Raw genomic sequence first — 16,518 nt, forward strand, 5'->3', positions numbered from 1 at the left:
GTGACCTGCATACAGATTTCTCAAGAGGTAATTCAGGGTGGTTTGGTATTCTCATCTCTTTAAGAATTTTCCAAAGTTTGTTGTGGTCCACACAATCAAAGGCTTTGGCATAGTCAGTAAAGCAAAAGTAGACATTTTTCTGGAACTCTCTTGCATTTTCGATGATCCAGTGGATGTTGGCAATTTGACCTCTGGCTCCTCTGTCCTTTCTAAATCCAACTTGAACATCTGGAAGTTCACGGTTCATGCACTGTTGAAGCCTGGCTTGGAGAATTTTGATCATTACTTTACTAGCGTGTGAGTGAGTTCAGTTGTGTGGTAGTTTGAGCATTCTTTGACATTGGATTTCTTCTGGATTAGAATGAAAACTGACTTTTCCAATCCTGTGCCACTGCTGAGTTCTACAAATTTTCTGGCATGCATATTGAGTGCAGCACTTTCACAGCATCATCTTTTAGGATTTGAAATAGCTCAACTGGAATTCCATCACTTCCACTAGCTTTGTTCGTAGTGATGCTTCCTAAGGCCCACTTGACTTTGCATTGTAGAAAATCGGGCTCTAGGTTGGTGATTATACTATCATGATTATCTGGGTCATGAAGATCTTTTTTGTATAGTTCTTCTGTGTATTCTTGCCACCTCTTCTCAATATCTTCTGCTTCCATTAAGTCCATAACATTTCTGTCTTTTATTGAGCTCATCTTTGCATGAAATGTTCCCTTGATATCTCTGATTTTCTTGAAGATATCTCTAGACTTGCCCATTCTATTGTTTTCTTCTATTTTCTTGCATTAATCACTGAGGATGGCTTTCTTATCTCTCCTGGCTATTCTTTGGAATTCTACATTCAAATGGGTATATCTTTCCTTTTCTCCCTTGCCTTTCACTTCGCTTCTGTTCACAGCTATTTGTAAGGCCTCCTCAGACAACCTTTTTGCCTTTTTGTATTTCTTTTTCTTGGGATGGTCTTGATCCCTGCCTCCTGTACAGTGTCATGAAACTCCATCCATAGTTCTTCAGGCACTCTATCACATCTAATCCCTTGAATCTATTTGTCACTTCCCCTGCATAATCGTAAGGATTTGATTTAGGTCATACCTGGATTGTCTAGTGGTTTTCCATACTTTCTTCAATTTAAGTCTGAATTTGGCAATAAGGAGTTCATGATCTGAGCCATCATCAGTCCTGGTCTTGTTTTTGCTGACTGTATAGAGCTTCTCCATCTTTGGCTGAAAAGAATATTACATAATCAATCTGATTTTAGTATTGACCATCTGGTGATGGTCATGACCTTACTTATCTTTGTGAGTCTAATCTCTCCTCAATGTATCCACATACTTCTTAAGGGATCACTACAAGTGGATACATCTTGCATGCTATTAAAAATAGGACAGTGTAAATTAAGAAAACCTGTACATTTTTGAGACTATACCATACTAGTCTTGAAACTTGCTTTTCTAATATCATATTACCTGAAATACAGTTTCTTTGTATTTACTTCATAGAGAAATTCTCATTAATACTTTCTGATTAAAACTGGTCCTTAACCTGCAATATATAACAAATTCCTTGAGCAAATTTTCTTTCTTTATTATTTATTAAATCTTCCCCCTACATTTTGCGTGTGTGTGTGTGTCTGTGCTCAGTCATGTCTGGCTCTTTGCGACCCCGTATACTGTAGCACTCCAGGCTTCCCTGTCTCTCACTATCTCCTGGAGTTTGCTCAAATTCGTGTCCATTGAGTTGTTGATGTCATCCAACCATCTCATCCTCTGCTGCCCTCTTTTCTTTTGCCCTCAATCTTTCCTTTTCCACTGAGTCTTTTCCAGTGAGTCCAGTGAGTCTTTTCTAGTGACTCGGCTTTTCACATCAGGTATCCCAAGTATTGGAGCTTCAGATTTAGCATCAGTCTTTCCAATTAATAATCAGGGTTGATTTCCTTTAGGATTGACTGGCTTGATCTCCTTGCTCTTCAAGGGACTCTCCAGAGTCTTTCCTAGCAACACAGTTCAAAAATATCTGTTAAATTCTTACTGGTCATCAATTTCATTCTTATAGTACAGCATAACAAGACTTTTGAGGAAAAAAAATATATATATGAAAAATATATTAAGATATTAACTCATAATATGTCAATGAATACCTATCATTTTCCTTGACATGTAAAGCTATTAGCATCAATAATAACCATTATTAATGCCACCACTTACTGGGAACTTAATGATTAGGCATTGTTCTCTGTGCTTCACCCATGTTAACAAGTAATTTAATACTTCCAATAACCCTATGAGACACACATTATAGTTTGATGTATTTAAGATAAGAAAACTAAATGTTTAAAGTTTCTATACAGAACTATTTATGACTCTTGACATAGGTGTACACAACTAGTGAGGGTCCATGCTAGCATTGGAACCATGGTGGTCCAATAAATGCCATAAAATCTGGGAGCACACACTATTTTATCCTATAGGAAGTACAAAAGACTGCAAAAAAGGGGATGTGAAATTTCTTAAATAAATGCCTGCAAAACGCATTTTATACTGTACTGTCTGCCACCTCTCCATGTCCGTTCTCTGACAGTTCCTAATCCCAGCAACACTTGCCCCACTTGTTTCTCCCCTGAAAATTTGTCTATGTCATCTCTAGTTGTGTGTCTTTCTGTTTTATACTCTACTTTCTTGTATCCTATTTGTAGGTTTTTCCTCTTCCTGGCACAGCACAAATGCATGGGAGAACCCTGGGGATCTGATTTCTACACTCCGGCTTTGTGATTCTGGATCTTTGACAAGTTTTATAAAAGTAACATCATCAATCACCTTAGAGGCCTCTACATTCCAAATTGCAGGATTGGGTTAGCTCCAGTTCCCAGGGCTCTTGATTTATGGGATCTTAAACATACCAAGTAGGTACTAATTGTCTAGAAAAGTTCCAGGGGAGTGGTAATTTAAGATAGCTCTTCACCTTTCCAGAGCTGATTAGCCCTTAGAATTCAGCAAGTAGAGATAGATTTAGAACCAATGGCTATGGAGTATTTATTATTTTAAATATATTAGGTTATTTTTCTCTTTGAAGTGTAGAATAGCCTGTCCAGTTTGGGGTAACCTAGAACATAGCAGGAGGAGCAGAGTCTAGTTTTGCCCAGTTCTTCACAGGACTTCCCAGACTTACCTCAGTATTTTTAATTGAGATCTTAGAATGGGCGGAGTTTGAACCAAAGTATACCCTAAGTCAAGGCTTAACTAGCAAACATATCCCAGCTGTATACCAGAACCTTGAAAATCAACTCCTTCCCCAAAGGACTGGTGTTGCAACATATTTATTATAGCAGCAGTTTGAAAGGGAACAGAAATCTTTAAGTTTATATTTCACCTATTTGAAAATCCAATATAATTATGCTTTTCTAAAGTTTACAGCAAATGATTTTTACTGAATTATTTTAGGAATATTTTTGCTGACTATAATTGTATGGTTACATTGCAATGTTATTCAGCTACTTGGCTTCAAATTCTGGAATGACTTGAATGGGAAAACAAATGACCTAACTGAGAGCAGAACTTAATTTATTTGGCCAGTGATCAGGGCCTTATTTTTTTATGGCTGTTAGCATTCCCTTGTCAATATGTTTAGCAAATAACTGTGCTTTTAACACCTAGAAGGATATGATCATGCATGTGTCTTTAAAAGGAAAGACTCTATTAAGATTGCCATTAAAATGACTATCAACTTTAAAAATGATTGATGTTTAGTTGATGCCTTAATTCTTTATCTCAGAACTTTTAAAAATGTAAAATGACTAGATCCTTAATACCAGACTACAATCTCACTGCTACTGCCATGTGGAATGATAATCAGAGTCAGTCAAAAATGATCTATTATTGTGGTAACTAAAATACATCCTTGGTGCCAACTTGCAAAATAGTTAGAAAAAAACAAGAAAGAAAAAAAATAACCAAGACAAACTTTGGGTTTAAAAACATTAGATAAGAAATTCTATTTGCACAAATGTTTCCCTTGAATTTGTAATTGCTATTATTAACATTATTTTGGAGAAAAAAAAGTCGACATTTTTTTCTTCCTACATACTTCACCCACACTTCTTTGATTATATGCTCTAAAATAACCATAGCTGCCAGTAGAGACATAGGGATTTTATAAACATCAATCAATGTCACAGCTAGAAGGAGATGAATCAAAGGATACAGCGATAAATCCTGAAATGCTTTTTCTATGACACTAGTCAGTTATTTCATTAAGGAACTCTGTAGATTAAAAAGTTTACAGCTTTAAAAAGACTACATCATAATTTAAAAGATTACATCTTTTTGAGGGTAGACAAGGGGATAGAAATGAGGAAAGGAAGGGGGGAAATAGATTCTTCCAATACCTTATTTGAAAAGACATTTAGGTATGACCCTAACTTTGCTTTTTCACCTTCAGGTCAAACCAGCACAGCTCTTGAATTCTAGAAATTCTGATGAACTGAAACAGAAATAGCTGAGAGTGTTTGTGCTTGTAGATTGGAAGTAGATGGAGCGATTTGTTCAAATAATCTGCTGGTCTCTGGTCGCCTCTTAATTCTCACAGGCTCTAATGTGTAGGGTAAGTTTGATAATTGAGGTTTCTGATTTCTTCCCCTCTTTATGAAACAATATTTAGTGGCGGAACCACGGGATGTGGAAGAGTATCCAAACAAGTTGCAAGAAGCTGTTTCAAAAGAGGCAATCCAAAGAGGGAGGCAGTGAGGATAATAGTACTTTTAAGTTATCTGTCCTTTTCACTCCAGGTCTGACATGCTAACAGCATGGCAGGTTGTTTCCTGACTCACAACGGAAACGGAATAAGCAAAGGACCCTTGAGTTCTCCGCAGTGAATCAAGCGTTACTGAAAGTGAAAGTGTTAGTCTCTGAGTCGTGTCTGACTCTTTGCAACCCCCTGAATTATAGCCCACCAGGCTCTTCTGTCCATTGGATTGTCTAGGTGAGAATACTGGAGTGAGTTCGCCATTTCCTTCTCCAGGGGGCTCTTCCAGACCCAGGGATTGAACCTGAGTCTCCTGCGTTGCAGATTCTTTCCCATCGGAAGCACTAGTTGTTGTTTGCCCCTGAAGTGTTATTAGAGTTTCCTATATCTAGAGCACTGAGCCTAGACAGCTTAGAAGTCTTTTCTTGAAAATTGCAAACACACTGTAGTTTCTGGCAGTAAAACAATGCTCCCTATGAACCCTCCAGATGACCTTAAATGCCTCCCAGGAAATCCTATATATCTTGGAATCTATACAGCTCAGTGTTGCTTCTACTAACTGCCTCAAGAAGGAAAACTGAAGAGAACGGATAGGTTATCTCTAGAATGGTTTCTCAAAATTGCATTAGTTTTAAGCTTTCAATAGTTGATTCAAGAAAGCAAGCCAGTGTCACTGTAGGACCTTGTATATCTAGCTTACACATGTGCTAGGAGTTTGGTGCACAAACTCAGCACAGTGTGGACTTTTATATTCCACAGGGCCTCTTGTGAAATGTTTTTAATATCATCTTTGCCTAAGACTGAGATTATCATGGAGACACCATCATTTTCTGCTGCCAGTACTTGAAATATGCAAAGTCCCTTGATAAAACTAGCGAGTCCTTTCACACATCCTATCTCTTCAACAGGTACAATGATGTCACATGGTTTGAGTCATCCAGGAGCAATCAACACAGATGGAGAGACCTGGAAAGTTACAGGATAGCTCTAAACCTGGACATTGGTTTCTCTTTTACTCTGGAAGAATCAACATCCTTCAGTAAATGAAGTGAAGATCTCAAATTTACCTAGATAGTATTGAATTAGATACTTTGATATGACATGGTTAATCCCCAGAGGTATCCATATTTCATTAAGTTCCAACCTATCTAAACCTTCATGAAATAAATAAAGTTTAAATATCAGGAAGAAAATATAAATTTATGCAATCAAATAAAGTGATTCAGAGATAATTCTTAGAATTTTTGTAAGCAATTCAAAATAATTAAAACAGATTCTTTCATAACAGATTTCAAAGGGAACCTTTGGATTTAGTCTCCAGAGCCAATATTCCATTTGGAAAGCCTCTAACTCACAATGAAAACTGCTGTATTGGTGATTAGGTGAAGTATTTCATTTGAATTGAATTGATAGTTTTTGGAAGATCTCTCTGAATTTTTTTTTTTTTATGGTTCTGGAATTTCTATCATTTTATCTATTATAAAATGCATAATTTCCTTAAGTTGAAAAAGCCAAATTGGGCAATTCTTACAACTATAATTTATTTTCTTCCCCTGAAAGGTAAATTCAGTCCTTCTAAGCTATTTATTCTAGAAGCTTTTAAGGTAATCTCAAAATACAATCTAATTTACTGTCATGAAGAGAAGTCCTTATCCCACCCCAGGTTGTAAATATTACTTTTATATGTTGAATATCACATTAATAGTATACTAAGCTTCTTTCTCAACAGGTTATAAGAATGAATAATTCAATTTAATATCTTTCAGGAGAAGTAAGAAGAATTTAGACATAATTGTGCCACAACTGTGTCTAACCTCATTCTCAAGGAAATGGCTAATAGAATAAGCTCTTCACTGTGCTCATTGATCTTGCCTTGATTCCACAAATAGATTCTGACTGTGTTCCAGCATGAACAGTCTTGTAATAGATCCTACGCTATTAATGCATCAACAAAGCCTGTACCATAATATTATTCTAAAACTCAGACCCAGAAGAATTTTCTGACAGCTAAAATTCCCTCACTATATGTCATAGTGCATGGATTAGCCCCGACCTTGTTATTTTATAACATCTAAATAATCTACAAGCTATTTTCAATTAATACCTATATCAAATAGACAAAACAAGGGTCCTTTTGAATGTTGGTGGCTTTCATTACTTTAAAAAAAGACAAGGTTCAATATAAAAAAACAAATTAAATTGTTGGCTAATTTTCACCAGGAAGAACAACTTTGTATCAATAAAATTAAAACAATTATGATTTTTTTTTACTGAATTTACCAAAGTTTAATATTAAATTTCTCTTCTAGCAGATTACCTAATTCTACCATTTGGGGATGTTTTGCCATAATTCAGCCTAAAAGATTCACTGGGCTCCTCACCTACCAAAAGCAAAGTGAGGGTGTTAGGAACTTGCAGATGTTAATGAACAAGAAGATCAAATAATAGTGGCATATCTTAAAAAGAAAAATTATGACAAAATGAGCTCTTCCATGTTTTATGTTGCAACACATTGAAAATTTGCCAAAGAACTTGGCAGTGAAAATGTTCTCTTTTGAAAATAAAAATGGCCCTGTCCCCAACTTCTGCTATAACTCATTTCTCTTTGGAAATAAGATGGCCTGTGACCACTTGATTTTAATTCTTTATAATTACTTCTGGCTATTTTCTATTATCAATATAACCTATTATTTTTGAAAAAAACTGTAATTATTTTAAGTATTAGTAACCCTCTAGTCCTTATAATACTAGGTTATCACTTGCTTTATTTTTTTTATATTATGTATGTATTTGTTGTTATTTAGTTGCCCAGTCTTGTCTGATTCTACAACCCCATGGACTGGGATTTCCCAGGTAAGAATACTGGAGTGGGTTGCCATTTCCTTTCTCCTGGGGATCTCCCCAGCCCAGGGATGGAAACTGTGTCTCCGGCCCATGTTTCCCGCATTGCAGGCAGATTCTTTACCTCTGAGCCACTGGGATAGCTCTATGTATGTATGCATGTACATATATATGTATGCATTTTGTCTCATAGTACTTATTGAAAAACTATAACCCATCCAGGACTGTGTTGTAGCCAGAAAAGAGCATTCTTAAAAAGCTCCCCAATTTATTCATGAACTGTGACACCAGGACTTTGATGCCCTGAAACACACCAGCAGACACCTTCTGTAACTCACAGGGTTTCCTTCAGTCTGTGTTCCTTTTCCTTAGATACAGATTCCTTCGGTGCTGGGGCAGCTCCAAGTTTGATCTGAACAAAGAGCCAAGTTTGCCATCTTTTCAGCTCTTTGTCATTTATATAATTTAATGTTATGAGTCACTTTAAATCCATTTTGAAATTAGTCGTAGTCTAATTGTATTTTCTTACAAATGATAGAAATTACATTTGATGTCTTTTCCCAATCCCTTCACATTAGACTACATTTAGATCCCCGTGGGTAATGGCAGCCACCATCTCCATTCTCCCACCATCCATCGGTGCTGAAAAGCGACCAGCATGTCTGACTCTTCATCACCCAAGTTGATGGTTCACTAAAAACAACTACAGTCCCTCTTTGATATCCGTCCCTTTTGCTCAGAGTAAAATTTCATATTGAGGTCATCTATAAGGCAAACGATCATAATGATAAAAGTAAATTATTGCCAAAATGAAATAGATTCCTCTCCAAGCTAATGTGAGAGGAGAGGAAAAAATGATTTATTACATACAAATTATAGCAACAATTTGGAGAAGGAAATGGCAACCCACTCTTGTATTCTTGCCTGGAAAGTCCATGGACAGAGGAGCCTGGTGGGCTATGGTCCATGGGGTCACAAAAGAGTTGGACACAACTGAGCAACTTTCACTCACGGCAACAATTAGAATTTATTTCATCTAGATGTCTCCCTAGGCACTGTCATCATGTGAAAATGCCCTAATTTTAGGAATATTTTAAAATTATTTATAGTACATAATTAAAATGATTTGTAATTATTTTGGTTGAATTATGTTCTCAAAAGTTGTCTACTGAATTTACATTTATAAATAGAAGCTGCTCAGACTCTTAATTTCTAATGAGCTTTATTATTAAGTAGAATTAAAGAATTTTTCATTTGTGTACAACTTATAGTAAAAGATTTATAGAATATAGATATAACTTCTGAAAAAATTTTATCTTCAGGCTGCTCTCCAACACCCTTTTAAAAATTAATTACAATTATTGTAATCATCTTAAATTCTACTTAAATAATCTATTACAATAGTTTTCAAATAGTGAAAATTTCCGAGGACATTTGGAGTAAATTATTTCTAAAAAAAGCACCACAATAGTACAATCTTTTCATGAACAATGTCTTATCAGTATATCCCACTTTACCTACTGAAGTCCTCCTGGAGGTAGTGTATACACACTGTGCATAGAAGGATTTTATTATTGTCAGTCATCTCTTTATTCAGGAAACATGTATTGAACTCCATCTATATGATAAGTAATATGCTAATCACAGAGAATGCTGGGACAATTAGGAGGGATGAAACATATTGGATCATATATAAAGAAAGAAGAGTTATGAGAGTATGAATTATGTTCTAATCTTCTATATGATATATGATGTAATAATTAGGTTAATTATTGTGATTTGCACAATATAAAAGACTTCAAATGTACAATGTAACATGCAGAATGATACAACATTCTATGTAGCTACTGCTAAGTTTTAAGACAATTTAACATTCTCATGTCTCTGCTTCATATTTTTAAAAAATTATGCATTACAGATAAAATTGAAGCTGGATTCTCTCTCCTTCTTCCCTTAGAAGTAATCACTACCTTGAGTTTATGTTTCAGTATTGCCATTCATCCTCTTATACTTTTAGTGTAATGGATTCTGAAACAATCAGTTCAGTTCAGTCTCTCAGTCATGTCCAACTCTTTGCAACCCCATGAACCACAGCACACCAGGCCTCCCTGTTCATCACCAGCTCCCGGAGCTTACTCAAACTCATGTCCATAGAATCAGTGATGCCATCCAACCATCTCATCCTCTGTCATCCCCTTCTCCTCCTGCCTTCAATCTTTCCCAACATCAGGGTCTTTTCAAATGAGTCAGCTCTTTACATCAGTTGGCCAAAATATTGGAGTTTCAGCTTCAGCATCAATCCTTCCAATGAACACCCAGGACTGATCTCCTTTAGGATGGACTGGTTGGATCTCCTTGCAGTCCAAGGGACTCTCAAGAGTCTTCTCCAACACCACAATTCAAAAGCATCAATTCTTCTGCTCTCATAGCTCTAATTTGCCTATTTTAATATTTTTGTAAATAGCATTCAACTTTATGTATTTTTACTTCTTTTCCCACATCAGTATCATGCATTTGAGATTTATCTGCATGAAATTAATTCCAATACTTTCCAAACAAAAGCTTTTATTTTGTGAACATTCTTACATGTTTCTCTATTACTGTGTGTACTATTACTATTACATTTCTCTAGAGTGTATTCCTGGAAATGGAATTTCTTTGTGGGATATGAGGTAAATTTATTCTGTTACCTTTCCAGAGTGGCTGTATCAATTTGCTCTTCTATCAACACTATAAAAGCTTATGTTTTTAATTTTTATCCTTGCCAACTATTGTATCTTTAGACTTTATATTTTTGCCAAATTGATGAGCTTGAAATAGTCAGTGGAGAAATGACAAGTGGAGAAATGAGTTCCTTTACATAGACTTATCAGCTTCCTAATTTTCCTACTGTTACTATTCATAGACTAGTTATCTAACAGGTCATCAGGTTTTCTTTTCACATTTTAAAATAAAAGTCTAAAAACAAGGATACCCACTGATATCAGCTAAAGCACCATAGCAGTTTATAATATGACCTTAACAGTTGTTGGGTGAACTGAATCAGCTAAGGCATATAAAGCATTTATAAACTGGGCACATGACATGCAAACAATAACACTGACTCCGTTTTCCTCACCATCATCATCATCCTCATAAGTTACTCTCATTATCATCATCATCTCATTCTCATTTTGTTCTTATTCTTGTTGTTCAGTCACTAAGTTGTGTCCGACACTTTGTGACTTCATGAACTGCAGCACAATAGGCTAACCTGTCCTCCACTATTTCTTAAAGTTTACTCAAATTCTTGCCCATTGAGTCAGTGATACCATCCAACCCCCTCATCCTCTGTCACTCTCTTCTCCTTCCCTCAATCTTGCCCAGGATCAGGGTCTTTTCCAATGAGTTGGGTCTTCTGATCAGGTGGCCAAGGTATTGGAACTTCAGCTTCAGCATCAGTCCTTCCAATGAACATTCAGGGTTATTTCCTTTATGATTCTTATTCTATGTCAAATTACCATATGTACCATGTATACCACATGTACCATATGTACCACATATACATACCATATATGTACCATATGTGTACCACATACCATATGTGTGTATGCATGTTCCCAGGCTTCATATTCATCACCATTTTTCTTACAGTTATTGTATAACTGGTATAAATTTTCTATTCCTTGAATTTTATATTTTCTATGTAATTTTGTTTAACATGTATGCTTTATAAGAAACATCTTTTAGGACTTTAGTTTTTAAATGCACTTATTTCTAACTATATAGGTAAGTGAAATACAGTTATTTTCAAGTGATTATAATATACATAGGTTTAATTACCTTACCAGATTTTAAAATTATACGTTTATCATCATTTTTCTTCTGGCTATTTTTTTTCCTACTTTCTTGTCTGATATTGAACTGATAAAATTTCTCTATATTTTCTTTTTGCTTTTGTGATGTTTGGAAGCAATTTTTTTTAGTGGTTACTTTTACATTTTTGACAAATTCTTAACAATAATTGTTTTCTGTTAGGATCTAAAGTTAACCATTACTTTTATTCTCCTCTTGAGCACTACAGAGAGTTCAGTATGCTCTAATTACTTATTTCATAAACTTTCAATCTTGATATTGTTATCTGTAGACTTATTTATATTTTGACTAACATACAAACATTTAATTCTGTTTTTCATTTCAACTAAATTGTATTTTTCTTTCTTTCTGGATAGCTTTCTACTTTCCATGTCTTTTGGGATAATGTGTAGGTTTCCTAATTGTTTCTAATTCAGTTATTAAAAAATAGTGAAGCTGTGAAAAATTGTAAACCTTTGGAAATTAAAAAAATGATTGTATTACTTGTGGAGGAAGAGTGTATTTAGTAGTTCTCTAAGAAGAACATTGGAAATTATTTTCAAGTAAAAAAAAAGATGAATTTTTCAAATGTTTTTGGATGGGAGTTTGATGAAAAGAAACAAAGGTTAATTTACATGAGTTGGATTAGCAGCAAAAAGGATATTGGTCAGATCATATATTACATACATGATCATATATATATATATATATATATATATATATATATATATATATATATATATATATATAATCAGTTCAGTTCAGTCCAGTCCCTCAGTTGTGTCTGACTCTGTGACCTCATGGACTGCAGCACGCCAGGATTCCCTGTCCAACCCCAACTCCCCAAATTTACTCAAACTCATGTCCATTGAGTCAATGATGCCATCGAACCATCTCATCCTCTGTCATCCCCTTCTCCTCCCACCTTCAATCTTCCTCAGCATCAGGGTCTTTTCAGATGAGTCAGGTGGCCAAAGTATTGGAGTTTCAGCTTCAGCATCAGTCCTTCCAATGAATATTCAGGACTGATTTCTTTTAGGATGGACTGATTGGCTTGATCTCCTTGCAGTCCAAGGGACTCTTAAGAGTCTTCTCCAACATCACAGTTCAAAAGCATCATTTCTTCAGTGCTCAGCTTTCTTTATACTCCAACTGTCACATCCATACATGACTACTGGAAAAACAAAAGCTTTGACTAGACAGACCTTTGTTGGCAAAGTAATGTCTCTGCTTATTAATATGCTCTCTAGATTGGTCATAGCTTTTCTTCTAAGATGCAAGTGTCTTTTAATTTCATGGTTGTGGTCAACATCTGCAGTGATTGTGGAGCCCAAGAAAGTAAATTCTGTCACTATTTTCAATATTTCCCCATCTATTTGCCATGAAGTGATGGGACTGGATACCAAGATCTTAGTTTTCTGAAGGTTGAGTTTTAAGCCAACTTTTTCACTCTCCTCTTTCACTCTCATCAAGATACTCTTTAGTTCTTCTTCACTTTATGCCATAAAGGTGGTGTTATCTGTGTATCTGAGGTTATTGATATTTTTTCCAAGCAATCTTCATTTCAGCTTGTGCTTCCTCCAGCCCAGCATTTCTCATGATGTACTCTACATATAAGTTAAATAAACAGAGTGACAGCATACACCCTTGGTACTCCATTCCCTATTTGGAACCAGTCTGTTTTTCCATGTCCAGTTCTAATTGTTGCTTCCTGAACAGCATACAGATTTCTCAGGGGTCAGGTCAGGTGGTCCAGTATTCCCATTTATTTAAAAATATTCCACAGTTTATTGTGATCCACACACTCAAAGGCTTTGGCATAGTCAATAAAGCAGAAGTAGATGTTTTTCTGAAACTCTCTTCCTTTTTAAGTGATCCGACAGATATTGGCAATTTGATCTCTTGCTCCTCTGTCTTTTCTAAATCCAGGTTGAACATCTGGAACTTCATGGTTCAAGTATTATTGAAGCCTGGTTTGGAGAATTTTGAGTGCATATACATTTATAATTGTTATATCTTCTTCTTGGATTGATCCTTTGATCATTAGGTAGTGTCTTTCTTTGTCTCTTTTTACAGCCTTTATTTTAAAGTCTATTTTATCTGATATGAGTATTGCGACTCCTGCTTTCTTTTGGTCTCTGTTTGCGTGAAATATTTTCTCCAGCCCTTCACTTTCAGTCTGTATGTGTCCCTTGTTTTGAGGTGGGTCTCTTGTAGACAGCATATATAGGGGTCTTGTTTTTGTATCCATTCAGCCAGTCTTTGCCTTTTGGTTGGGGCATTCAACCCATTTACATTTAAGGTAATTATTGATAAATATGGTCCCATTGCCATTTACTTTGTTGTTTTGGGTTTGAATTTATACACCCTTTCTGTGTTTCCTGTGTAGAGAAGATCTTTTAGCATTTGTTGAAGAGCTTGTTTGGTGGTGCTGAATTCTCTCAGCTTTTGCTTCTCTGTAAAGCTTTTGATTTCTCCTTCATATTTGAATGAGATCCTTGCTGGGTACAGTAATCTGGGCTGTAGGTTATTCTCTTTCATTACTTGAAGAGTATCTACTGAAAGATCAGCTGTTATCCTTATGGGAATCCCCTTGTGTGTTATCTGTTGTTTCTCCCTTGCTGCTTTTAATATTTGTTCTTTGTGTTTGATCTTTGTTAATTTGATTAATATGTGTCTTAGGGTGTTTTGCCTGGGGTTTATCCTGTTTGGGGCTCTCTGGGTTTCTTGGACTTGTGTAACTATTTCCTTCCCCATTTTAGGGAAGTTTTAAACTATTATCTCCTTGAGTATTTTCTCATGGCCTTTCTTTTTGTCTTCTTCTTCTGGGACTCCTATGATTCGAATATTGGGGCGTTTCACATTGTCCCAGAGGTCCCTGAGGTTGTCCTCATTTCTTTTGATTCTTTTTTCTTTTCTCCTCTCTGCTTCATTTATTTCCACCATTTTATCTTCTACCTCACTTATCCTATCTTCTGCCTCCATTATTCTACTGTTGGTTCCCTCCAGAGTGTTTTTGATCTCATTTATTGTATTATACATTTTTAATTGACTCTTTTTTATTTCTTCTAGGTCCTTATTAAACATTTCTTGCATCTTCTCAATCCTTGTCTCCAGGCTATTTATCTGTAACTCCATTTTGTTTTCAAGATTTTGGATCATTTTTATTATCATTATTCTAAATTCTTTTTCAGGTAGATTCCCTATCTCCTCCTCTTTTGTTTGGTTTGGTGGGCATTTTTCATGTTCCTTTACCTGCTGAGTATTTCTCTGCCTTTTCATCTTGTTTAGATTGCTGTGTTTGGGGTGGCCTTTCTGTATTCTGGTAGTTTGTGGTTCCTCTTTATTGCGGAGGTTCCTCCCAGTGGGTGGGGTTGGACAATTGGCTTGTCAAGGTTTCCTGGTTAAAGAAACTTGTGTCAGTGTTCTCGTGGGTGGAGCTGGATTTCTTCTCTCTGGAGTGCAATAGAGTGTCCAGTAGTGAGTTTTGAGATGTCTATGGGTTTGATGTGACTTTGGGCAGCCTGTATATATTGACGCTCAAGTCTATGTTCCTGTGTTGCTGGAGAATTTGCGTGGTATGTCTTGCTCTGGAACTTATTGGCTCTTGGGTGGTGGTTGGTTTCCGTGTAGGTATGGAGGCTTTTGGATGATCTCTTATTAATTAATGTTCCCTGGAGTCCGGAGTTCTCTGGTGTTCTCAGGTTTGGGGCTTAAGCCTCCTGCCTCTGGTTTTCAGTCTTATCCTTCCAGTAACCTCAAGACTTCTCCATCCATACAGCACTGATAATAAAATTTCTAGGTTAATGGTGAAAAGATTCTCCACAGTGAGGGACACCCAGAGAGGTTCAGTTACATGAAGAAGAGGAGAGGGAGGAAGTAGACAGAGATGAGAAGGAAGAGAAAAGGGGGGAATCAAGAGGAAAGAGACAGATCTACACAGTACTCTGTTCCCTAAGTGTTCTCTGAAACCCAGAACACCCACAGAGATTCACAGAATTGGATTGAGAAGAGAATGGGGAGGAAGGAAGTAGAGGTGATCTGGGGGAGAAAAAGGAGAATCAAAAGGGGGAGAGAGTAATCAAGCCAGTAATCACACTCCTGAGTAAAAATGGGTACTGAAGATTGGATTCTTAAATGTACAAAATTGATATAAAATACAAAAAAACAAATATTAAAAATCTAGAGTAGAGGTTAAACTCTTAAAAATACAATATTAAAAAAAATTAAAACAAAAAGTATAAGAAATATATATGAAGTTTGCTTTAAAAATAGGGTCCTTTTTTTTTAAGGTATAGTGGGTTATAAAAATGAAAATTAAAGGTGTAATAGAGGACTTAAAAAAATAAGAAAAAAGTTTTAATTAAAAAAATAATAATATTAAAAATATTTCTCAGAATTTCTCTGGAACTGTTGCAGGCAGTGTGGGTTCAGTTCTGTTTCATGCCCACGCTCACAGCGTGTGTGCTTTCCCCGTCTACACTGCTCAGGCTCCAGGCTGCTCTACAGGGAGCGGGCCCTGAGTTGCGTGCACTTCCCAGGCCTAAGCTGCTCAGGTTCAGTTGGGCCTGAGTTTTGTTCCGTTCCCTGGTCCGAGCAGTTCAGGCAACCAGATGCTTGATGAGCATACTCTCTTCAGGTTCAGCACGCCTTCTCCTCTCCGCGGCCCCAGCCTCAGTTTCTGGGCGCACCCGGTCTGGTGTGCCTGTGTCTCTTCTGGGGAGCTGATCTCTGGCTGCGACCCTCCCCTTGGATGCCAACCATCCAGAATCTCAGGAAGTCTTTGGTTAGAAACTGGAAGCCTGTTTGAGGTTTGGTAGGGGATGCTCTCTCTGGGGCCGAGTTTGCCCTTTTCCGACTCTGGCTGTCGCCAGCCTCCCCCTACCTCCGGCGGAGGATGGGCTGGTCTGTGGCAAGCTAGCTCTTCTCTGGTCTTGACCAGTCCTTTGTTCTGTGAATGGGCTGGCAGTGCTTTAGGTTAGGGCCCGCTCCTCTCCGTTCAGCCCCAACTTGCTGGTGGTGGATGCGAGCGTTTGAGGTACTTTTCTGCTGGGAGTTGCCTTTAGACATGTGATCTGTGGGTTTTATTTATTTATTTTT

Source organism: Cervus canadensis, chromosome 15, assembly GCF_019320065.1.
Source record: "Cervus canadensis isolate Bull #8, Minnesota chromosome 15, ASM1932006v1, whole genome shotgun sequence".
NCBI classification, from domain to species: Eukaryota; Metazoa; Chordata; class Mammalia; order Artiodactyla; family Cervidae; genus Cervus; species Cervus canadensis.